This window comes from Zootoca vivipara, chromosome 4 (assembly GCF_965207765.1).
Source record: "Zootoca vivipara chromosome 4, rZooViv2.hap1.1, whole genome shotgun sequence".
Lineage (NCBI taxonomy): Eukaryota > Metazoa > Chordata > Lepidosauria > Squamata > Lacertidae > Zootoca > Zootoca vivipara.
In genome coordinates, this window is record NC_142587.1 from 75,816,029 (window position 1) to 75,840,941 (window position 24,913).

Consider the following 24,913-nt stretch of genomic DNA (forward strand, 5'->3'; position numbering starts at 1 on the left):
GCCCCCGTCTTTCCCCGGATGCGAGTATGTGCGTAGCTTATTCGTTTTCTAACCCGGGATAGCGATTGTGGGAACAGAAGAACCCGGCGGCGGCGGCGGCGGCGGCCTATGGAATGAAATCGCGTAGGGGTTTCCGCGCCGGTGCACCCCCTGGGGATTAAAAAGGCAGGGTGTCGGAGAAAGAAGAGGCAGGCTCTTCCAACCTGCCTGCTCGGCGAGCGAGCGAGCGAGCCAGCCCTTCTGCACCAGGCGGGACCAAGGCGCGTGTGCCGTTTTCCTCCCGGGTCGCCCTTCTCGTTCTCAGCCCGCTTTCTCTCCTCTTAAGGTGGCGCGCCGGGATCTGGGCCGCTGCTCTGCGTCTCCTCCGCCGAGGGGGCCTTAAAAGCAAACCCTCCTCCTCGCCTCGCCTCCTTCCACCCAGAGCCGCAAGCTTCGAGGTGCGCCGAGCGGCGCTGCTTTGTAAGGGCGCCCGGCGAAGCGGCTGCGCTCCAGTCGGCGGGAGGCTTGGCCAGGAGGAGGAGGCGGCGGCCCCGAGTTGGATCGCGCGCAAGACGCCACCGCCGCCGCCGCCACTGGGGCACGTGCTGCAGCCGCAGCCGGCAGACCTGTAGCCTTGCAGCCGGACGGACGCCTGCTCGCCTCCTTTCACATCCTGGAGCGGGGTGCCACGGACGCCTTTAAGCGCTGGGAGATCCCGCCGGAGACCCTCGCCCGGGTGATCTTGGAGATCCTCGTCGCAACTTACCCGCGAAACAAGCCGACGCATTTATTTCCTCAGGTAAAAAAACCGCATGGAGAGGAATAGATTTGTGTCATGTACAGAGAGATCTTCACCGTATTCTTCTTCTTCTTTTAAATAAAATACTGTAAATAAATAAATATTGAGTGAGGGGCAGGAGAGTCTCTCTGTGTCGGGGGACAATGTTTTAAGACTAAACAGCCTTGGCATTGCCCACTTTCCCCCCTCTTTTTGTAAGAGAGTCCCGTCTCTTCTGGACACAGTTAACTTTAAAAGATGCTAAGCGAAGCAAACAATTGCCATGAATTTTAAGATATATGATGGCTCGAATAGCACCCTTCTCCTTAGGTACGAATATTTTCTCAACCTCAGAAGATTTGATGGATTTAAGAGAGACAGAGAGATGTGGGAATGTTTTTACAGGGGTGGAATAATGCCTTTTTCTACATCCCTCCCATATTTAATGCTCCGGCGAAAGAATCCTAGAGGATATTATCCAATCCATTATTTAACCCTCCCATCATCTTTACCTGAAATGTCAACCTGTGTTTAACTACGTTTGGAAGAGGGGGAAATAGATGTGCTGTTGCAAATTGCCGGGAAGCCTGCTCACCTAAGGATAAAAAAGCAGCGCTAGAGATGGGCATGGAAGAACCCACTGCATTCTCCAATTCCCAATCAAATCTTCCTCTTTTGTTTGGATTAAACAAAAGGAGTCACACACAAAAAGGGGGGGAGGGGGAGTCGCGGTACTTTAACAAAAGAAAAAGGTTCCAGGATGGTTTTTTTAAAAAAGTCTGACAACTTGGCAAGATGCATTAATCCAAGATTCAGAAGATTGGACCACTTTTAGAACGTTAAGTGTAAGAAAATATTCTCTCTTTTTCTCCTTTGCCCTTGCCATGCTTGTTTCTATTTAGGATGCATCTTCTTCCTTTTCTAGGATGTAATTATTGTTTAGGGGAGGATGAATCTGATGAGGGTAACAGCTTCACTTTCTGTGCCACTCTAAACCACTCAGGTGCAAACAAGGTCTAATTACCCAAATGAGAGGCATGAGCTCAGCATCCCTCGCTATCTGACTTGGAAGCCATAACCAGGTACAGGAGGGACCCTGGGCAAATTGTAGTTGCATATTGGCGAGAGGTGAGCACTCGGGGTTCGCTCATGGGGATCGGCGTGCCCCTGCGCTGAGCTGTGTGACATTAAAGAGATCCCACAGCATAGCCCTCGAAGAGATGCAGCTCAAATTAATCAACGTACAGAGCATGCAATGGCAGTGAAGATTTACAGTCGTGTACCCTGTTTCTCATATTTTAAGACATACCCATAAAATAAGCCATAGCAGGATCTTTAAGCATTCAAGGAATATAAGCCATACCCCGAAAATAAGACATAGTGATAGGCGTAGCAGCAATGCCGGCCACGGCAGGAGGAGGAGGAAAAAAATAAGACATCCCTTGAAAATAAGCCATAGTGTGTTTTTTTGAGGAAAAAATAAATATAAGACATGTCTTATAATATGAGAAACACGGTAAGTTCTGTTGCAATGTAATACAGGAAAAGGTTTAATAGATGTGCTCTGGACGGCAGGCGTCCCACATCTGTGCTGAGCCGAGTTACAATGCCTGAGGATAAATGGCAGGCTACTAATATCTGAAAGGTGCTCTAGTGCCTTGGAAATCTGTATTCCAAGGGGAAGTTGTGAAGGTGCAGTTTCTGCCATGGTGTTGCAGTGATAGATGAGCCATATCTGATGGATATCTCCCTGCCACATAGATTTTAAAAACAAGGGGAGACAGTTTTTGATCCAGATTTGATAATATGAATCTTGCCCTCAGTCCAAAGAGAAAGTGAAGGATCATATCTCCAGAGCAGGGAGATGCATAAAGTGTAGGACTTTTGTGCTTTTTGTATAGCCTGATCTGCTTCTACAGTCCAAAACAGCCTTAGCAATCTAGCATACTCTCTCACACGCAACCACGCTTGGCTTAGAACAGGGACCATGGAGAAGAGGCTATTGCAGCCCTGATTATATATACCGTGGGCTGGTTGAGTGGGGAGAAGAATTGCATTTTGATCAAGCTAACCTGAAGTGGCTATTGAAATTCAGGACCGTGATGTGCCTGGAGGAAGTTGAGGGGCTGCCAGCCTGTTTTATTTGAGGCTATTGCAAAGTGTTGGAAGGTGCTGGGGGACAGCTGGGGGGGAGGGCTGTAGAACTGAAATGGCAGTCAAGATTAAGGGGAGAAGCAGAGCCAAGGAATGGGAGCCAAAGACTGGAAGAGGTGGAGGAGTAAGTAGCTTGAGAGTGACTGGCAATGGCCGATTTCTCTAGACAAGAGCTCAGAAATATGGCTGCCTGGTCGCCAGTGGTGACCATAAATTTAGTTCAAGTGACCAGCAGGGAAACTTTCCTATATATTCTGCCACACCATTTTTTAAAAAAAAACCTGCCAGCAACACAAGGAGATGGAGAAAATGCCCCTTTCAACATTGTGCCCTGCTGTCTGACTTTGCGCTCAGATACAGCGTTGGTGACATGGGTTACAAGCACATCCACTACCCGGCTCTCGTCCTGTAAAATCTTTTTGGCAGGCAGTGGATATAGAAGAGGCATGCTGTGGAGCAGGAAGGAAAAGAAGAAGAAGAAGAAGAAGAAGAGTAAAATCTCTCTGCCAGTTAGAAGCAGATGTTGGCTGTCATGCCCAGGTCTGATCTACAGAGCAGGTGTAGACAACGTGGTGCCCTCCAAATGTGGCCAGACTCCAACTCCCATGATCCCTGACTATGCCGGTTGGGGCTGATGGAAGTTGGAGGCCAACATCTGAAGGATGCCACGTTGGGCACACCTGCTATAGAGGACATGAGTGTCTTCACACATTACTTGTTTTGGGGCACACCTAAAAGGATAAAGTGTCAATGCACCTAACATGGGTTTGGAAACGCTTGCTAGGTCTATGAGAAAGGATTGTGACCAGGGCTTTTCTGTTGGCTCATTTCTTCTTGTGTAATGTGTGAATCGGCCTCGGGAGAAGAAGGGAGCATTACAAGTCAAGGTGGGGGATAAAACTAGAACTGCAGAAAGTATTGGAGGTGCAAGTCGTAGGCCATTGTATAACAGAGGGAGAGAGGAGCAGGACCCTGAGAGCAAAGGATGGTGCAACCTTTGAATGAGCTGTGTCTTGTGTTTAGAAAGCTTCCAAGTCTTAGCTACGTACATGGGCTGTGTCCTCTGATGCAGGATCAGGAACCAGTGTCACCCCTGCAAGACTTGCATTTGCTCCTGGAGGGATTTGCATCCAAAGTCAAACCTCTTCAAGGGACTCAATGCAACCTGGCATTACTTGCACTGCTGTTATTTAGCATGCATGTTTTTCACAGCTGCTGGGAGATACCTAATTATTGAGATCGCAGCCCTAAGTGCTTTTCACGAAGTTTACCATTGCCAGAGTTCCCACATATTTCACCATGTGTGTCTAGGCATGAGGGGAGAGCAATGTAGCCCCATGTCTTAAATATGAAGTTTGTGCTTGTTTTGACCTGGATAGCTCAGTCGGTAGAGCATGAGACTCTTAATCTCAGGGTCATGGCTTTGAGCCCCATGTTGGGCAAAAGTTTGCTGCATTGCAGTGGATTGGACTAGATCAGTGTTTCTCAACCAGTGTGCCTCCAGATGTTTTGGGACTACAACTCCCATCATCCCTAGCTAGCAAGACCAGTGGTCAGGAATGATGGGAGTTGTAGTCCCAAAACATCTGGAGGCACACTGGTTGAGAAACACTGGACTAGATGACTCTTATGGCCCCTTCCAACTCTGATTCTATGATTTGCAGTAGTATTGCAGTCACAGTATAAATTTACACACACACACACACACACACACACACACACACTTATAATTTCTCCAAAAAGACTCAAGAAACTGTAATAAAAAAACCAGAATGAAACAAGCATTTTCCCTGAAATACAACAACGGACATTTAAATAAAAAAAGTTAGCAGTATCCAACCTGTTTAACAAATTCCAGCAGCACAAAGATGACACAGAACTAACCCAGCAAAAATCATGCAATTAACTAAAAACTTTTTTTAAAAAAAAAAAGGCAGCAGCATATTCAGTGATCACCCAGCACAGTACAGTGATAGGGCATGGTTGACTTCGCTCAACACAAATCCCACAACACAAATCCCAACCCTTGGCTACTGAGATGGAGGGATTTGGAACAAGCCCCCAGATGATGATGGCTCATGAGGTGTAAAGCATACAGAAAATGGTGGTTCCTAAGGAATCCAAGCCCCAAGCTGTTAAGAGATTTAAAAGATTAACACCATCACCTTCCTGTTGAACCTGGAAATGAATCGCTGATCAGCAACTAGTGTGAATTGCATAGAACTCAGATCACCTGCCGGCATAAATGCCTTTTCCCACTTGTGCAACAGGAATTTAGTACTGACTGCCATCCTCATGCAGCTGGCGTAACTTGAATATAGGATTGGCTACGTATGTGGCACACTCTGTACCTAAACGCTGTTCATTGAGCGAGAGCTGTGAGTCCCCCTGCAGGAGGGTCAGAAGCACACAGAGTGTGATTGCCATGCTTGTCTCGCAGGAACACCAGCAGCCTCTTAGCATCACTTTCAGTGCACTTAACTGTGCACTGAATAAAAGGCCAGTGGGAGGAGGAGGAGGGACCCCTGCAGCAATTAAAACTCTATATTGTGTGTTTTGAAAGTCTATTGATATTGAATTAAAAGCATGCTGTATGCCAGAGCCAATCAAAAGTACCAACACGCTGAATATCCATTAATGAATCATTTCCACTTTTTGAGCAACGGTTGCCCAGAGAAGTGTGATTCTATGTGCTTTTAGAGAGAGCATTGCTGAAGGGGGGGGGGGGAGAGAGAATAGGCAGCCCCCTTTGATGTGAGGGGAAGCAGCATATCACATTTGCACAAAAATGTCACGTAGGGTGGACACGACGGACATGGGAGCGAGAGGTGCTGAATTTTGCATGCAGCGATTCTGAATTATTGTTTGGAAGAGTGATGTTCTGTAAATCCCATGGCATTTGTGTAACATAAGTGGCAGAACTGTGATCTCATTCAGGTCTCTCCCAAGGCCAGGCTCGGTTGGTACCCCTAGCATACACAAGTGTGCACAGACACACATGAGAAATATGTCACAAGGCTGATGTAATATGATTGTTATGTGCTTCAAATGCATTCTGTCAGTGCTACGTGTTATTAATGAGCTCACTTCACTTTTGGCTAATGCAAACCATTCCATCCTCACCCCCAGAATCAGAAAGCGTATTGAAATTCGTGAAATGTTGTGTCACGGCGGAGAAACAGAAGCAAGTGTTCTTCAGGTTGACTTTGGCAATAAAATTTGTACTAGATTTTGGAAAGTCCTGGTAAGATAGAGTTAAAAAGGAGGGGGCACTAGTTAAAGCCTTTAATAACTTTTTTGAAAATCCTATAAAAAGATGCTGAATGGCTAGTCCCCAACGGTTTGCTTTACACAAGGAGTCTTCGTGTTTTCAGATAGGAGGAATGATTTCATTATTTTTTTTAAAAAAAAGTAAGATGTCTGGAACTCCATTGTCTCAATGAAAAATTGTAGCGATAAAGAAGTTAGCTTTGCAGAGTAGTTTAAACTGTAGCTTTTGTGTGGTGTTTAATCTATGTTCTTTCCTTGTAATCTTTACAGCACTTTCTTTGTACTTTTAGTTTTTGTTTTAAATGTATTATTCAGACAGAGCCTGCTCTGAAATTTGGACTATGTGATGCTCTCAGTGACATAATCAGGAGCCACCAGGGTCCAAATTCACCCCTTGTCCCCTGAAAACTCAAATTCTGAGAAGCCTCTGAACCCCTTCCCTATTTATAGATAGATATTTATTTGCGTCAGCCACCAGCCACTGAGTATAAAATACAAACATGTAGAAACACAGCTAAGCAGGTAAAATGACCAGCCTTTTCCTTTCCTTTTCTTACCTTCACTCTCTTTGAAACTCACCTGATGGTGGCAACGGGAGGTCTCTCTGGCAGCCTGTAAATCAGGAACCCTGCAAAATGCTGTTTCTTCTCAACAACAGCATCCTTGGCACAGGGGGCCCTGGAGCATGTCATTTCTACAACACCTGGCACCCATATAAGCTACCTGTGCCTGCTATAAAGCTACGTGGCTTATGGCCCTTTGCACCTGGGATGGTTCCATTTCAGGGAGCTTCCACATGGGGGTTTAATATTGTAGATGGAGCGTTGGCAACAGTTTTTTTTTAATTCACAAGATTCTAAAGGTGGGAAATATGTGGGCTGGCATTTTGAAGCAGGGATCCCACGGTGAACACCCACTTGGGAAGGGGTGCAGCTTATTGGTGAAGCACCTGCTTTTGCATGCAGAGGTGAGAGAGAGAAGCCTGCCTGAAATCTGCTTTCACAGTGTAGATAGTCCTGGATCAGTGGACCAGTGACTTCACTCACTATACGGCAGATTCCTGACATTCCTCACCCATCTGGAAGTACCTTCAGTGTTCAAGGCACCAGCGAGACAGAGAGCAATGGAGTCATCACAGAAATAGCTTTGCTGAAGCTTCCCTGTTGTCAGTGTGGTGTAGTGGTTAGAGAGTCAAAACTAGGACCTGGGAGGCCAGGGTTCGAATATAATATAATAATAATAATAATAATAATAATAATAATAATAATAATAATAATAATTTTATTTGTACCCCACCCCAGATTTTGGAAGGCACCTTTCAATGCTGTAATACACACGCACACACACACACACAGAGAGAGAGAGAGAGAGAGAGAGAGAGAGAGAGAGAGGATGTGTATTACAGCCTTGATTCAGATTTTTAAATATAAATATTATTATTTACTGCAAACTGCAGGAGGCAGTGGAAGACAGGAGTGCCTGGCGTGCTCTGGTCCATGGGGTCACGAAGAGTCGGACACAACTAAATGACTAAACAACAACAAACAACAACAATTATTATAAAGGTGCTTTATGAGGGGGCAGTGGAGATACTGTACAATCAACTCTTTCCAGTCTTGCTGTTTTTCTACTCTAAGCTGTGTTAGAAACTCAGATATATAAGCTAAGCACCAAATGGCACCTTAAAGCTAGGTTGCAGTTACCACCATAGAATGTCTAAGTCCTTTCCTTTCCTTATCTTTTCTTTTCTTTTCACAATGGAGTTAATCATCATCATCAATTTCTTTTCTATACCACTTTATATTTTAAAGAACAAATCTCAAAGCAGTATGCAACACGTTAAAGCATCAAATAAACTATCCAGAATACAGTGGAATCTTGGTTCTCGAACAGCTTAGTTGTCGAACAAATCGGCTCCCGAATGCCACAAACCCGGAACTAAGTGTCCCGGTTTGCGAACGTTTTTTGGAAGCCGAACGTCTGACACAGCTTCCCGCTTGAGTGCAGGAAGCTCCTGTAGCCAATCGGAAGCTGCGCCTTGGTTTCCGAACGTTTCGGAAGTTGAACGGACTTCCAGAACGAATTACCTTCGAGAACCAATTCAAGCTTCAAGGAAAATATTTTGGATCCTTTTCTAAAAGACGTTTTGCTTTCCCAACCTGGCATCCAGAGATCTCCACGTGGTTGCAATTGGAGCAGTGCCGGTTGCCCAACGCACCTGGATAATTTCTAACACTGACTGTAAGGGTACGCTTGCATTACCACTTACTCCCGCTGCTAGCTTTTGAAGCCTCAGTCTCATGGCTTTAGCTGCAGTCCATATCAACCTCCTAGTTTCTCAGCAAATCCTGCTGTTTGATGCAGGGGTCCCTACCCACCCAGCTTCAACCCAACTAGAAAACTGAATTCAGAGTAAGCAGTGACAGGAATGGCCGCTGCACATGTGCAGTTGAGGACACATGAGCAGATGACTGCTTTGTGAATGGGAGCTTGGGGGTGGGTTTGGAGGGGAGAGGCAACCGAAAGGGCCATGCACATTGTGCAAAGACATCCTTGCTCCATCTCCGATGTGAACAATACCGTTCAAATGTGGCTTGAAATGCAGCAGAGGGGGAATGACCTTGCTGCCTTTCAGGCCCCTCACGTGAACATACCTTTTGTAGCGAGGGAAATGATGTACATTTTTACGGGAGAATACAAATTTGGAAGTCTGCAATGGGAAGAGCTGCTTGGGAGGCGATTTGCAGCAGGGAAAGGGCTATAAGCCTCTCTTCTCTGTCGCTGCTCTCAGTAATCCGCTCTCATAATAGTATTTCTTTCTTTTCTTTTAACAGTACACATTATACATGTATTTGCACATTCTCTCTCTCTCTCTCTCTCTCTCTCTCTCTCTCTCTCTCTCTCTCTCACACACACACACACACACACACACACCTCATTAATGGTCAGGCACCTTCTAAGAGCTACAGTTCAAGCAGTTCCCTCTATCCCAAATGTGTGAAGTGCAGAAAGCAGATGGAACACATTGACCCTAAGAGGAAGCAGACCCTGGAGTAGAAGCGGCTCTGGAATGGCCCTGTGTGATCATTCGTAAAATTATATATTTTCAAATGGGAAACAACTGTTGATTCAACTGGTGGTGGTGGTTTTAAGCCTATGGCTACCAGTGAAAAGATACTGCCTCACAGAATAGCTCAGTTGGTTAGAGCATGGTGCTGGCAATGTCAAGGTTGCGGGTTCGATCCCCATAAGGTACAGCTGCATGACCCTGCATTGCAGGAGGATGGACTGGAATGGCCAAACTTGGCCCTCCAGATGTTTTGGGACTACAACTCCCATCATCCCTAGCTAACAGGACCAGTGGCCAGGGATGATGGGAATTGTAGTCCCAAAACCATCTGGAGGGCCAAGTTTGGCCATGCCTGGACTAGATGATCCTCAGGGTTCCTTCCAACTCTATGATTCTGTGAGATTCTATTGAGAACGGAAAAGAGCTTTTGGGGAGAGTGGAGTTAATAGTTAAAAGCACGTAGCTTTCATGCTACATTATCTAAAAAGTGGGTGTTTTGCAATTAAACACAATTTATTCATTGAGGAAAAGCACCTCATGTCATCGAATGGGGAGGGAATGAAAATCAGTGTCGCGTGAAAATAATGCAGGTTTAGCCATTTTGGGGGGCAGTTTCATTCCATGAAGAAATGAAGCATAATTCATTATATCTCGGTACTCAGAACACCAACAGACACAACAGGTTTCCTGTAGCTCAAGAGCAAAAACAATTGGATGCAGCTGAATCCGATGGTTCAGTGTATAATTTGCACTGCCCTTTGCTCATGAAGCCTGTTTGAGGCATTGTTTTACGAACCACGCTGGAATACAAAGGCTGGGCTATACTGTTCTGAGCCGGTGTGCTTTCAGTTGCCCCAGGTATTTTGCATTAATGGCCACAGCTCTGGTAGCTCTCTGCTTGCTAAGTGAAGCAATGTAATAAAAGAGAAATGAGCATTCATAAAATTTAAACACTTGATGCAAACCTGGTAAGGCTAGTCGTAATGATGCAAGGTTGCCAGGTTTATGTGGCTACATATTACAGTACGTTAAGAAAAGCAGTTTTGTTCGGGGGAAGTGCTGCAAGCCAGTCACAGACTTTGGATAGACACACTACCGTTCTACTGTGAAAAGATCATACTGTATTATGCTTCTCTGGCGGGTGGGCCCTCGCTCAAAGTAGGGATGGATGAATCTGTCAATTTTTGGTTCTCTTAGTTTCTAGTTTCTCCAGTTTTGTGAAGAGCTAAGGGTTGTGACCCTGCTTATATTGCTCACCTACCCACCCACCCCCACTTAGACCTTGTCAGCCATCCCTTCTCCCCTTATAACTCTCCAAACCACCATGCCCTTTCCTTACATGGCTGTAGGGAGCAGTGTGGGTTGGTGTCGGGGACTGGCTGGACGACAGTGACTAGTAGGAAGTGCTAGCTGGGGAACCCCCCAGGAGAAACCCCCCCCCCCAGGAGAACCCACAGAGTCTCCCAGGTGGGCGCCATTGCCATTCCAAGAGAACAAGGCAGGTTTTCACAGTGAGTTCCAGCACCCCCTTCTCTAGAAAAATAGCACTGGGAACCCCCAAGGGAAATCCTAGAGGTGGAAGGCCCAGATCCCAGGGATTGGTGGTGGAACACTGAGGATAGATCAGAGGGATAAGATTGGGAAGAGGGGCAAGATACTGAAGTGACACCAGGGTTTAGTGAGCAGGAAGAGCCTGTGACAGAGAGCAGTTCATACTCGGAGGCTGAAGCAGAAGAGGCAGTGTGTGGGTGTGCCAAAGGCCACCATTTTAATTGCTTTCATGCATGGTCCTTGCAGTGTGCAGGTTCTCCTTTCAGCTAGTCTGGTTTTTCTCAGTGAGGTGGCAATATCCATAAAGCAGACCCACATGGGGCCAGGCAAATGATGGTCTTCTTTCCTATATCAGGGACCCAGGTGGCGCTGTGGGTTAAACCACTGAGCCTAGGGCTTGCTGATCAGAAGGTCGGCAGTTCGAATCCCTGTGACAGGGTGAGCTCCCATTGCTTGGTCCCAGCTCCTGCCAACCTAGCAGTTTGAAAGCACATCAAAATGCAAGTAGATAAATAGGAACCGCTACAGCGAGAAGGTAAACGGCTGTTTTGCCAGAAGCGGCTTTGTCATGCTGGCCACATGACCTGGAAGCTATACGCCGGCTCCCTCAGCCAATAATGTGAGGTGAGCGCGCAAGCCCAGAGTCGGTCACGACTGGACCTAATGGTCAGGGGTCCCTTTACCTTTCCTATATCAGTGCTGCTTGGCCCCAGAGAGGGCTTTCTCCATCTCCCTGTATAATTTGAAATTGGCATGGCTTCAAATCCATGGTAGTGATGCTGGGTGTGCATAGCAGGGGAAGATAATAATTCTGGATAAACAAACATGGTCTAGTAGAGCATGGTCTCATGTGTGACTTATTTGATAGTGTTCACAAATGCTGAGGTTTTGTGGTGTGTGTGTGTGTGTGTGTGTGTTTGAATGGGATTTCATTTTATTTATTCCCTGCATGCATACGCTATTTCCCCCCTATTTTGGAACTCAAGAGAGTGGGTTCCTCCAGTTGACCTATTTATTGTGCATTCATCCTGATGTGCTTGCGTTGTGCCCAGTCTTCATTGGACATTTGTTCAGCTTCGTTTGTGACAATGAGCGAGCCTCTTGATTTGCTTCTGAGTGTTCATCCTCTTCCCCGTTGATCATTTGTTCATCCCACACAATGCATTTCCCTGTCACTTTCCTAATCTCAAAAAAGAGGGGTCAGTTTCTTGTTAAAAAGCGGGTCTGTTTCGCCAGGGCGAGGGAGTGCTTTAGTTTAATAATAATAATAATAATAATAATAATAATAATAATAATAAATTTATTATTTATACCTCACCCACCTGGCTGGGATTCCCCAGCCACTCTGGGCAGCTCACAACAGAATATTAAAAACAAGATAAAACATTAAAAACTTCCCTAAACAAGATGAAACAAGAGCAGCCATAGTCACACTGGTAACAATTTCAGGGTCATCATTTAAGCTTTTCATTTTGTTTTTTAAAGAAATAATAATAATAATAATAATAATAATAATAATAATAATAATAATATATTATTATTATTATTCATACGCCGCCCATCTGGCTGGGTTTCCCCAGCCACTCTGGGTGGCTTCCAACAAAATTTTAAAATACAATAGTCTGTTAAACATTAAAAGCTTCCCTAAACAGGGCTGCCTTCAGATGTCTTCCAAAAGTCTGGTACAGTAGTTGTTTTTCTCTTTGACATCTGGTGGTAGGGCATTCCACAGGCGGGTGCCATAACTGGGAAGGCCCTCTGCCTGGTTCCCTGTAACTTGGCTTCTAGCAAGTCCAAGATCTATGTAAGAAACTGAGCTTAGCACATCCCTATTTCATCTGGGAGAGCATGAGGGGTAAGGAATTAGGGGTAATGGTGCAAACTTAAATTTACAGGATAATCTTGAACCCTTACTGAGAATTAGTGACAGCCCAGAGGGACCCAGCATATACATGGTTCCTAGGCAGTCCCCCATCTGGCTTGCTTAGCTTGAGGGGAGTGATGTTCCTAGGGTAAGGCTGGGTGGCCACCAGGGAGGTGCTGCGCTGCGCTAAGCGCTCGCCACCCAGCTGTGCTGGGAAACGGGGGGGGGGCGCCGGAGGGATCGCCGCACCACAGCGCCAGGGCGCTTGATATGCTTAAGACGGCCCTGGTGATGTTGTGTTGCCCGCCTTAAGACTGCCTTAAGAAATCTGATTTCGTCTCAATCAAAGGTTGTCTGACCGATGTAGAACCCTGTTAGCTCCTATTAGCAGTAGTGCAACGAATGCCTTAAAAACAATTGAACACAGATTCCATTGACTGGAAAGGTGGGGGAGAAGGGGCTGTCACCATTCGCTGTATATCAGATAGTCGCTTGAGGCCAGTGTGCAAGGTGTGCAGCAATATCCATTGGTTCCCGGCTTGTCCTGGTTAAGCATATGCAAATTCCCAAGGTTCAGCAAAGTGCCCGGCTTAATTTAAAGACTTATTTTTGCTTTAACGGGGGACGTCCCCCTGTTGTTTAATACGTTTCCTCCTTGTTTATTCTCTGAGCATAAGGCAGAAAGGGCTCCGTCTCCTGACGCGGTTTGTATGCCCCCGCCCAGCTGCCCCGGCCTCCCCACTCCACGGTTTTGGATGCCATCCCATCTACAGACTCCCCCAGTTTGGCTGCTTTCCTAGGATGAGACTTCACAATTGCTGGCTACTTCAAGCCAGAAATCAGTCAGCCAGGAAATTCCTTCCGTCTGGCACTCAGAGAATTGGTAGCCTGTTTCCAAGAGGCTTCAAGGCAGGAGTGTGATGAGTTGCGGGGGTGGGGGGTGGGGGCAGGAGGGGCCGCGGGAAGGAATCGGGGAAGAACGCCACTTTATTTGAAAGCAATTGACAACTCAGAAATAATCAGCACGGAAAGCGATGCCCTTGTATTTTGAGAGCCTCCCCCTCCCCCCTCCTTGGCCTCACCTGCCCTTTGAGCGCATCACTGCATAATGCTATCGCTGTGGTTGCCCTTAACTTTCTTTATAAAGTCCCCTGCAAGCACACGTTCCCTATACTTTGGTTCACAGTTGAACACTGTCGCGGTCACTCTGACCTGCACATCACCCCCGGACGTTTGACGGTCTATTGGTGATGTGCCAACGACAAACAAATACTTTCAATCACTCACACACCTCAGACCAGGATATAGTAAAATAAAACAAGATGGTTTATTGAATGTTCTTATGCGTATTGGTTACTGTACAAAGCTTAAACGGTTTCAAAATCACAGATGGTTCCTATACCGGCCTAATACCTCTAAATATGAATTACCGGCCTATTACCTCTAAATATAACTAATAATAATTATCACTAAACTCATAACACTGTATCCTGTCTATCTCACTATTTAACAGCCACCACAATAATAACCAGCTCTTATCTTCACACCAACTCCTCTCATCTAACTCACTCTCCCCTCATCTCTCTAACTCTCATCATCTAACTCTCCTGCCTGCCTGCATTCTTCCTATATACACCCTGCTTCTGGCTGGGGAGCTCCCATTGGCCATCTCCCTCCCTGGCAACTTAACTCCTTCTAGGCCCTCTAGAGGTGAAACTGTGAGCCCAAAGTATAGGGAACGTGCACCTGCAGGTGATTTTATAAAGAAAGTTAAGGGCAACCACAATGATAGCATTATGCACCTTGAACACCTTCAAGGTTTAATCTGTGGCATGCCCCACAGCCAAAGTAATTTCAACATGGCAGCATATTACAGCGAATGTCAGGAGCTCACAGGGTGAGGCCAACAGGGGGTCCTCACACATCCTCCTGCAGTGGACGCTGGTGGGAGCAAGGAGAGCGGCTCCAAACTTAACGTAGTGACCTTGGGACCGTACCCCACCCCCACCCCGTGTGGCTGTGTTTGAGAAACCACGGCCTGGGGTTTCAAAAACATAGTAGGGGGGAGGCACCTGCGAATTATAAATGGCTTTAAACCAATTGACAAGCTGGAACGTGTGAAGAGGAGGGAAAGGAAGATGGTCGAGGGTCTGGAAACCAAGCCTTATGAGGCATGGTTGAGGGAGTTGGGTATGTTTATATCTTGATTTTATTCTGTGAACCTCCTTGAGAGACCCCCAGGTATAGGGTGGTATATTATTATTATTATTATTATTATTATTATTATTATTATTATTAATGTTTAGCCTGGAAAATAGGAGACTGACAGGATATAGGATAGCCATCTTCAAATATCTCAAGGGCTGTCACATGAAAGAGGGAGCAAGCTTGTTTTCTTCTGCTCTGGAGGGTAGGATTCAAAACAATGTCTTTAAGTTACAAGAAAGGAGATGTTTCCTTTTTGTATTTCTTTGTATGGGTGTTAATTTTGTTATATAATTGATTTAAGTTGAATTTAATTTTGATTTACTAATTTAGTATTTATTATTTGTTTTTAGTATTGTTTTGTTTGTTTGTTTATTTTTATGTATGTTTTTAAAGAATGAAATAAAGTTTATTTTAATCTTAAAAAAAAAGACCAAACCTACAGAAAAACTTTCTGACATAAAGGTTGTGGAATTCCTTGGAGATTTTTAAGCAGAGGCTGGATGGTCATCTGTTATGGATGCTTTAGCTGAGATTCCTGCATTGCAGGGGGTTGAATTCCCTTACAACTCTGTGGTTCTACGTCAGACCATGGATTGGTCCATCAAGCTCATTTCCGGTCTGTGACCATAATAAATCAATTCTACTTCAATTCTGGTCCATCAAGCTCAGTTTTGCCTACACTGTCTGGCAGCAGCTGTCCAGGATTTCACACCAAGGTTTCTACCTGGAGATGCCGGGGATTGAACCTGGGACCTTCTTGCATGCAATGCGGTTGCTCCAATAGACTTTTAAGGCACATCAAATGGCCTCAGCAAAAGAACAGTTGCTTTCTAAAGGAAAATAACAGGAGCCACATAGGGCATTCTTACTTAAGACGGCTCTTTTGCAGGGTCGAGGGAGGGCTGAAAGCGCCATCTGATCTTGTCCTCCTCTGTTCCGTAACATTGTACCCCCTTTTTGTTGCTTTTCATCTCCACGTGCAACCCCCCTCCCCATCTCTCTCCCAAATCCACACAAAGGTGAAAAGGAGCGAGGAATGAGGCAGGGATAGCCTTCCTCTATCTGCTACTTCTCTCCCCACCTCCACCATGAATGAGCCCCTTCATCCTCTCCTCCAGAGGAAACACAGATGCTTTTGTTTGGCGGGCTTGCAGGATAGGATGGAATTAATAAATCGGAGAGCTGATGTTATGCTGCTACATTCTTTGCAATTTTAAGGCGAGAGCCTGAAAGAAAAGTTAATTTGCCTTCAGAGAAACCGCAGAAGCTTAGCCGACTGTTTATCCCCACTTTTATTTTTCTTAGACACCGCTCCTTTTATTTCCTTCTTCTCTCGCACTCAGCCCCCTTCCCCTTTTCACCTCTCCCCCCCCCCCCCCCCGGTAATCCATCTCTGCTTTCTCACAAGGAGGTGCCTTATGCAGAATCAGGCCATGAGTCACTCCAGCTCAGTATTATGGAGAGCTGCCCAGGGATCCAGACAGGAGAAGCTCCCAGACCTACATGGAGACGCCTGGGATTGAACCTGTGACCATTGTGCATCTTTCGCCATCCTGCCCCACCTTCCTCTTTTTGTCCCTTCGCTCTTGACGCTTGCTTTTTCCTACCAAAAACAGACCAAGGTAGAGTTTCTATGGCTAAATCACTAGCAGTATGAAGAACACACTTAAGTTTGCTTCCCAGCTCAGGGGAGATGGCTTTCCACATTCAGATATTTGTTTGTGCAAACCAGGTAAATATTGGGGGCCATTGTATAAGGTAAAAAGGTAAAGGACCCCTGGACAGATGAAGGGGTTCACAGCATCAACACCCCAAAATGGTATTGTTTCTCCCATAGTTGCAGCCTTGGATTCAAAGAGAATTGAGCATTGCTCTCAAATGTTGCTCCAGCTTGCTGCTTTACTTCTAGCTCACATCCCGGCCCCAACTCTGCTCTCAGCTGTGGTTTTTTCTGTCCCATTTGCCCATCACCTCACCAGGAAGCTAGCTTGGCTATTTCCCAGAATGAGAAGGCTTGATTAGCTGTTCATGCTTGCTGGATCCAGGGGTTAAAAGAGTCTGGCATACAGTTTAACACCCACCCACCCACCCACCCACCACCAATTCATTAGCAGTAAGTAGAATGTGTCTTTTTCCTTCCCGTTTTATTGATGGGATGCCGAGGTTAAGAAGTAATGATTTGCCTAAGGTCAACCTCTGTATAAGTCCACTCTAGAGCAGGATCCAGATTGCCGTCCAACATTTTGTGCATTTGAAAAGGGGCCGGGGTGTACAATCACTGCTTTGAAACTAGAACACCTAGGAACATGTTGACTGCTCTAATTTCCCATACATGACATTTCTCTGTGTTCCTGTGAGCAGAATAGGATCCTGCTGCCTCCGGACTGGCAGAGGCTCTCCTCCTTGAATTACAACCAAAAATATGCCCAGGCTTCCCCTTAAGCTTATGTGATTCTGTTGATTCTGTTCAAGCAGAATCTGTTGCGAACAATTCCATATGCTTGCGTGGCAGAGAAGCAGAGCTGGAGGAAGGCTTGAGAAATCTCTGTGGCACCCTTCGCCATCCCTGGTGCTGTCCCGTGCAGGTTGGGGCTGATGGGACTTACAGCCCAAAATGTATGGGGGGGGCAGGTTGGCAAAGGGGGCCATTGCATACCGCACATTAGCTGTTGTGGAATCCATACAAACACTTGAAGAGAAGGCTGAGAGGTGATCTGATAGCCATCTTCAAATATCTGAAGGGTTGTTACATGGAAGATGGAGCAAGCTTTTTTTCTGCTGTTCCAGAGGGTAGGGCCCAAACCAATGGGTCTTGTTATTCCAATAACAACAAAGGAGATTCTAATTAAACATCAGGAAGAACTTTCTGGTGGTAGAAACTGTTCGACCATGGAACGGACTACCTCAGAAGGTGGTAGACTCTCCCTCATTGGAGGTGTTTGTTTGTGTGTTTGTTTGTTTGTTCGTTAGTTGGTTGGTTGATTGGTTTAAAAAAGGTTTATGTATGCCGCATTGATATTGCTGGGATATATATATATATATATGCCCAATTATATAGAAATTGTGCTTTTTGCCTCCCAAACCTATTGGTTGATAATTTTCCTGTTCTGATGGAGCGATGTGGTTTCTCTCTGGATCATTTGTGGCTATGGATGAAGATTTGTGAACTTTTGTCACTATGCATATGTGCATATTTATATATAATCAAATTTTGGTTTTAGTTCATATCAATTCAGCGCGCGCACACACATACACACAGCTATAACAGCAATGGAGCAAACTAAAATGCAGCATAAGTGGAGATGAGGGAAGGTTGAGGGATGTGAGTAACATTCAAAGATTTGTTCACTTTCAATTTGTGAGAATGTCAGAAAGCGACATGCTGAGATCTGCCAGAGGAATTCGGCATTTTAAGTTTGTTTATGCTGCATGTAGTTTTGTTTGGGGGGGAGTTATCTTTCATTGATGTTACCTTGTTAAACTTTTGTTTTGTGATGGTCCGATGACTAAATACAAATAAATGAATCTTGATCATTGATTTGGAAGGATTTGATTGCCGTGATGTACTGTTAATAATTCAGACTGAAACAATTGGTGCTGATGGGAAAGTGCAGGCTTCCACATCCAATCAAGGCACAAGCGTCGAGTGCGCCAGGCAGAATCTGCAATGTGCTTTTGCCACTAACTTTACTTCCAACTCCTTTCGAAGGAGGCCCCTGAACCGTGGAATTAGATTTTCAATTGGCAATATCAATTCCAAACCCAGACCCTGCATTCTTGCATCCCTTAAACTCAAGATCTAAACTTATATTATGATTGGAGGACATGAGGCTGAAAAATAAATAAAATATGTTGGGGCCTAATGAATCTGTTCTACCTGATGCGTTCTACCTTGTCCAACCCCAAACAATGAATGGGATTCAAGGAGCCTAACTTCTAGAAGGGCAGTAGCTATGTTAGTCAGCTGCAGCAAGTACTGTAAACAATAAAGATTTCTTTGGCACTCAGTAGATTAACTGTGGTATATGCCTTTGCGGGCGAAAACCCACTTCATCAGATAAATTAAGTGCTACCCGAAGTTGGCGGATATGCATGGATAGAGAGAAAAGATGTAAGCACTCAATGAAAGCTAGTGCCATAATATGTTGGCTGCTATGTAAGGTGCCACAAGATTCAACAATGTTTTAACAGTAGTTTGGAAACTTTTGCAAGTTCTGCAGCTAGTAGCCCTACTCCCACTACTACTACTAAGCAGTATGGTTTTTTTATCCTGTATTTTATCTTGTGAACCACCCTGAGATCTTATGCTGAAGGGCGGTATATAAATCTAATAGATAAAACAAAAATAAAATATGTTGTTTACATTAGCCCCACCTGTCCAGGCAGCAGATAAGTTTTAGATCCACATGTGAACTCTGCAGCTGGAGCCCATCCCTCATTCATCTTGGCTCAAGGCTGCCATTTGTCCTGTCTGAAATAAATGACAGGCAATGCATCTCTGAAGCATCTGCAAAGGGCTTGGATGGACCATGGATGAAAGGTGGTGAAATGTACTCGGAAATTCTTTGCGTACACTGCGTCCTGGGCCACAAATGTCCGGGGGTTCCTGCCTTTCCCCACCACTACCTCATCCTGAGCTCTGTCGGGGTGAAGTCGGTCCAGTCTAGTTGCAAGGCGCCGGCCCATTAGTAGTTCAGCTGGGCTCCGGCCCGTCGTTGTGCTTGGGGTGCTGTGCTGTGCTAGAAGAAATGCGGCAAGGCGGTATTCCCAGTCCCCTTGTGTTATGCGGCGGAGGCTGTCCTTGGTGGTCCGCACCATGCGCTCCGCTTGGCCATTGGTGGCAGGGTGGAATGGTGCTGAGCGGATGTGGCGGATGGCGTTCTGCGCTGTGAAGGTCTGGAACTCCTCTGACGTGAATGCGGTTCCATTGTCCGAGACGAGGGTGTCAGGGAGCCCGTGGGTTGCAAAAAGCTTACGTAGTACCCGGATGGCTGCCGCCGTAGAAGTGGACGGTACCAGTGCGACCTCCAGCCATTTGGTGTAGGAATCCACCACTATGAAGAATGTTTTTCCCTGGAAGGGGCCAGCGAAGTCCACGTGCAAGCGTGACCATGGATGTCGGGCGGACTCCCAGGGCTGGACTGGGGCCCTTGGGGGATCCGGGCGGGATTCTTGGCAGGTCTGGCAGTGTTGGACCCAGGCCTCTATCTCTCTGTCAATCCCCGGCCACCACACATAACTCCTGGCAAGGGCCTTCATCCTCACTACCCCTGGGTGTGTCTCGTGTAGGGCTGTGAGGACCCTTTTGCGGAGGGGCTGGGGAACAACAACCCTGCTTCCCCATAACAGGCACCCCTTGTGGGCCGACAGTTCATGTTTGCGGTTTGTGTAGCCAGCGAATTCTGGCCCGGGGCTGCTGCTGGGCCATCCTCGCCACACCCAGTCCAGGACCCGGGAGATGACCCTATCTTTTGTGGAATGGTGCGCAACTTCTTGTGCCTGAATGGGTCGGTCGGGAAGCAGCTCCAGGGTCATAACCTCTTGCGCAGGCGCTGGGTCGGGGCCTGTTTCTGGTAGTGGTAGCCTGCTGAGGGCGTCTGCGTGGCCCATCGCCTTCCCAGGGCGGTGGATTAGTGCATACTGGTAGCCGGCAAGGAAAATTGACCACCTGAGGACACGTGGAGACAACACTTGGGGGGTCTGCTTCTCGGGGGCAAACAGGCCAAGCAACGGCTTGTGGTCAGTCACTATGGTAAAGGGCCGCCCATACAAGAAATCATGGAATTTTTTTACGCCCTTCACGATTGCCAGACCCTCCTTGTCAATCTGTGAGTAGTTTCGTTCGGCTGCAGCAAGCGTCTGGGAGAAGTATGCCACCGGCACCTCTCTTCCATCCGGGAGTTGGTGTCCCAGGACAGCGCCGATGCCATAGGGAGAGGCGTCGCATGCCAGCACCACTGGCAGCCTCTCGTCGAAGTGTGCCAAGACCGAGTTCGAGACGAGCAAGTCCTTGACTGCCTGGAATGCGGCCCTTTGTCGCTGGCCCCACACCCAAGGGGCCCTTTTATCTAGGAGTCTGTGTAGGGGCTCCGCTACCGCTGCCTTATGGGGAAGGAAGGCATGGTAAAAGTTCAATAGTCCCAAGAATGACTGAAGTTCGGGCTTGCTCTTGGGCGCTGGGGCCTCACAAATGGCCCGCACCTTGTCACCGGTTGGATGGACCCCTTCTGCGTCCACCTTAAATCCCAGAAAGTCCACCTGCGGCACTCCCAGTAAACACTTTTCCCGCTTCACCTTGAGGCCCGCCGTCTGGAAACAGTGCAGGACGGAGCGGAGGCGGTCCTCAAATTCCTCTGGTGTGGGCCCGGCGATCAGTACATCATCGAAGAAAGGGGTGACACCAGGAATCCCTTTAAGGAGAGAGTCCATTAGATTCTGGAATATGCCTGGTGCCACGCTAACGCCAAATTGCAGCCGCTTTACTCTGAATGCCCCTCTGTGCGTCACAATCGTCTGAGCCTCTGCTGTGGCTTCGTCCACAGGCAACTGTTGATACGCTTGGGCCAAGTCCAGTTTGCCAAAGATTTTTGACCCAGCCAGGGTGGCGAGGACATGGCTGACCACTGGCACTGGGTATGCATGGGCCGTGAGAGCCTTGTTTATGGTGCATTTGTAGTCTGCACAGATGCGGACCGAACCGTTAGGCTTGACGGGTGTGACAGTTGGAGTTTCCCAGGGGGCGTTGGGCACAGGCTCCAGTACTCCTTGCTCCACGAGCCGGTCCAATTCCTCGTCTATGCGGGGTTTCAGGGCGAACGGGACCCGGCGGGCCTTGTGCCTGATGGGTCGTACAGCGGGGTCTAGCTGTAGGGCAATGGGGGGTCCTGTATATCGTCCCAATGCCCCATCGAAAACCCCTGGAAACTCTTTGCATATGGCGTCCACGTCCACTTGTAAGCTAGTGCGGTTCACCCCGGTAACGGCTAGCCCCAGAGGTCCAAACCATGCCAGTCCCAGTAAGCTAACGTAGGGGCCCTTAACTACCAGCAAGTCCAATTGTTGCTTTCGCCCTCGATATTGCACCCTGAAGGTCCCCACCCCCATTGTAGGGACCTTACGTTTCTGGAAGTCCCGGAGGGTGAATGGGGCCGGCCTTAGTTTGGGACCCCCATTAGGGCACAGTTCCCTTAATGTTCGGGCCGAGATTATGGATAGAGTTGAACCCGTGTCCAGCTCCATGCGGCATGGGGCTCCCTCTATCTGTACCTCTATATAAATTTTCTCTGTGCTGGGATGGGGCAACTGGAATACCTGGTAGTCCGTGATCTCCGTCGAGTTGCCTTGGTGCATGGTGCCGTGTGACCTGGGGCTCCTGGGTCGGTCATCTGATGCTTGTCGACGGGTGAGTCGAGCCCGACACACCCGGGCGATGTGTCCCAATTTTCTGCACTGCCTGCACTCTGCGTTGCGGAAACGACAGGTCCTCCTCTCGTGGTTCTCCCCGCAGCTTGCACAGTTCCCTCCTTCTCGTCGAGGCTGCTGTGGTGTGTGTGCTGCTTGAGTGCGCCGCTGTACTCGGTGTACTTCCTCCCTGTCAGATTCGGATTCGTCGGTGAGGTCTTCGTGGTAGACCCTCGGTTGGGATGGCGGGGCCGGTCGTGCCTCTTGCGTTGACCTCTTGGCGGCTTCGGTTGCCAGGGCTTCCTCCAGAGCAATCTGGAACGTGAGGTCTTTTTTGGCGTAGAGGCGTCGTTGCAACATCTCGTCCCTCAGGCCACCGACGAGGCGGTCACGAAGCATGTTCTCCAACTCTGAGAAGTTGCATAGCCGGGCGGCTTGGCGGAGGGAGGTCACAAACCCAGTTATGGTTTCCCCCGGGGCTTGCTGCTTTGCGTAGAAGGCATTTCGGCAAGCTACCACCGAGGGCTGTGGTGAGAAGTGCTCCTTCAGCCGTTCCATTATTGTTTTGTAAGAGACGGTAGCGACATCTCTAGGTGCAAGGAGAGCCCGGGCGATTTCAAACGTCTCCTCTCCACAGACGCTGAAGAATGTCGCCCTCTTCATGGCATCGTTGGTGACTTCTTTCGCTTGCAGGAGGAAGTTGAAACGGGCGGCGTACCCTTCCCAGTCTCCTGATGCTGGTTTGAATGGCGAGAAGCTGCTGTCGGTTGCCATTCTGGGTTCCTTGGGTCCTGGAGCTGAAGCCTGGATGCACAGTGCGATGCAGCGGTGCAGCAGGTGGCGGTGCTGCGGTGCAGTGCGTTTGTGGCGGTCAGCTCAGCAGGATCCCACCTTCGTCGCCAGTGAAATGTACTCGGAGTCGAGAGTGAATTTCATGCTCTTTATTCAGCTCATAGTCATCAAGGAGAAGAGGAGAAGAAGAATGGCTCTTTTCCCAAAACCATCTGCTTATATACATTATTTACACAATGGGCCTTGCGTGATTGGCTACTTCAGGGCTACACCTGTGGGCCAATTATACTGTGGATTGACTTCTGCCTGCAGCCTGATTGGCTGCTCCTACAGGCCAATCAGGTAGTAGATTCGCTTCTGCCAGCCGCCTGATTGGCTGCTCCAGCAGGCCAATCAGGTTGCGGATTCACTTCCACCTGGAGTTGGATTGGGTAGCTCCCGCTGATTCTGAATCCTATTGTTCTAGGATTCAGCTCAGTACATAACAGGTGGGTTCAATACTTGCCTGTAGCTGGAGCCCAGGTCTTTCAATGGGCTTGAGACTTTTCAGCTTAATTCTATAATTTGCAGGATGGATGCATAGTCTGTGGGTGCCTCTGCTGACACCTATGACAACCTGTAGCACGGGCATGGGGAACCTCAGACCTGGGGGCCAGAAGCAGCCCTTCAGACCTCTCTATCTGGCCCTCATAACTATCCGCAGGCCATACCCTTTACTGGTCCTACTTTACACCCCAAGAGTTTTTGCCTGGTTGGAATGTGCCTGATCAAATGCCTCTTCCTTGTCCGTGTGTGTGTAGCAGCTAACCAAATGTACAAAGGTGAAAAAGATTGCCATTGTTGCTACACCTACATGTCTCTTTAGTCCTCCCCACCCCAGGTATGTGGCCTTATTAAGGCTGCCCAGAAGAGAGTGTGGCCCTCAGGCCGAATACATTTCCTCGTCTCTTGCTGTAGTGCCATTCATTTCATGCGATGCCTCAGATCCAAAAAGGTGCCAAAGAGCTAGTGACACAGCAGCAACAGCGTTGGCACCCCACCCCACCCCACCCCGGCTAAAGATGGAATAGGGAAGCAAAGCCAATGAGAGAGGCAGGATCTCTCTTTGATGAGTTGACCAACTACATACCCTCCAACATCCTGCAGCACAAAATCAGGATGTGTGTCTCTCTGGACAGCACCCCCATGTGAGTCACAGGATTCATCCGAGAGCATGGCTCCCCAAAACGTGCATCTTTTGGGGCTGCACCATTGTGCAGGTTCACACACTTATGGCAACCAAAACGGGACATCCTGGGGTCCAATCTGAAGCCAGCATGGCTTCTGTAATTCTGGGATGTCCTGCTCAAAGTGGGACAGTTGACAGGTATGCAACTAGGCAGAGGACTTGGTGCTGCAGGCGGCAGCAGCAGCTGCTACATGTCAAGGCATCCCCAGGGAACCACTACAGGCACCTGGAGGTGAGGAAGCTGTGCCGATTCCACACATGACATGTCAGCAGCATGGCTTCCTTGCTGCCTCATAACAAGGCTCTGGGCTTGTTATAAGTAATACCTCCCCCCCACCCCAAAAGAAATATGCTAGTTCTTGCTGATCAGTGATTCTTCTGGAGAGCACATGTGTGATTTTTAGCATGACGTGAGTAACTAAGGTTAGTCACAGATATAAATAACTTGATTTATCAAAATCCATCTGTTTCTTAGGGTATTGTCATCCAGAAAGAGCCAGTGTTGCTTTCATCAAAATAATATATCAGTGCCCTCAGTTACCCTTTGTGCAGTCTGAGAAAGTTCACTGGGGTAGGGGGCGGACCAGAACTAGCCAACAGGTAGTATCTCCCCACAAC

The 24,913-nt window shown here is 47.6% G+C and overlaps 1 protein-coding gene across 2 annotated transcripts in view; it reads left to right on the plus strand.

Annotated features, from left to right (window-relative positions):
* The first annotated feature begins 419 nt into the window (after positions 1 to 419).
* Positions 420 to 24,913, plus strand: part of LOC118085568 (galactosylgalactosylxylosylprotein 3-beta-glucuronosyltransferase 1-like) — a 60,693-nt gene continuing 36,199 nt past the window's right edge. Inside the window, exon 1 of one of the 2 annotated variants that reach the window (XM_088668217.1) lies at positions 420 to 778. The gene's annotated coding sequence lies outside the window, so the exon portion shown is untranslated. The remainder of the gene's footprint in view (positions 779 to 24,913) is intronic. The other variant, XM_035116379.3, reaches the window with a different exon arrangement.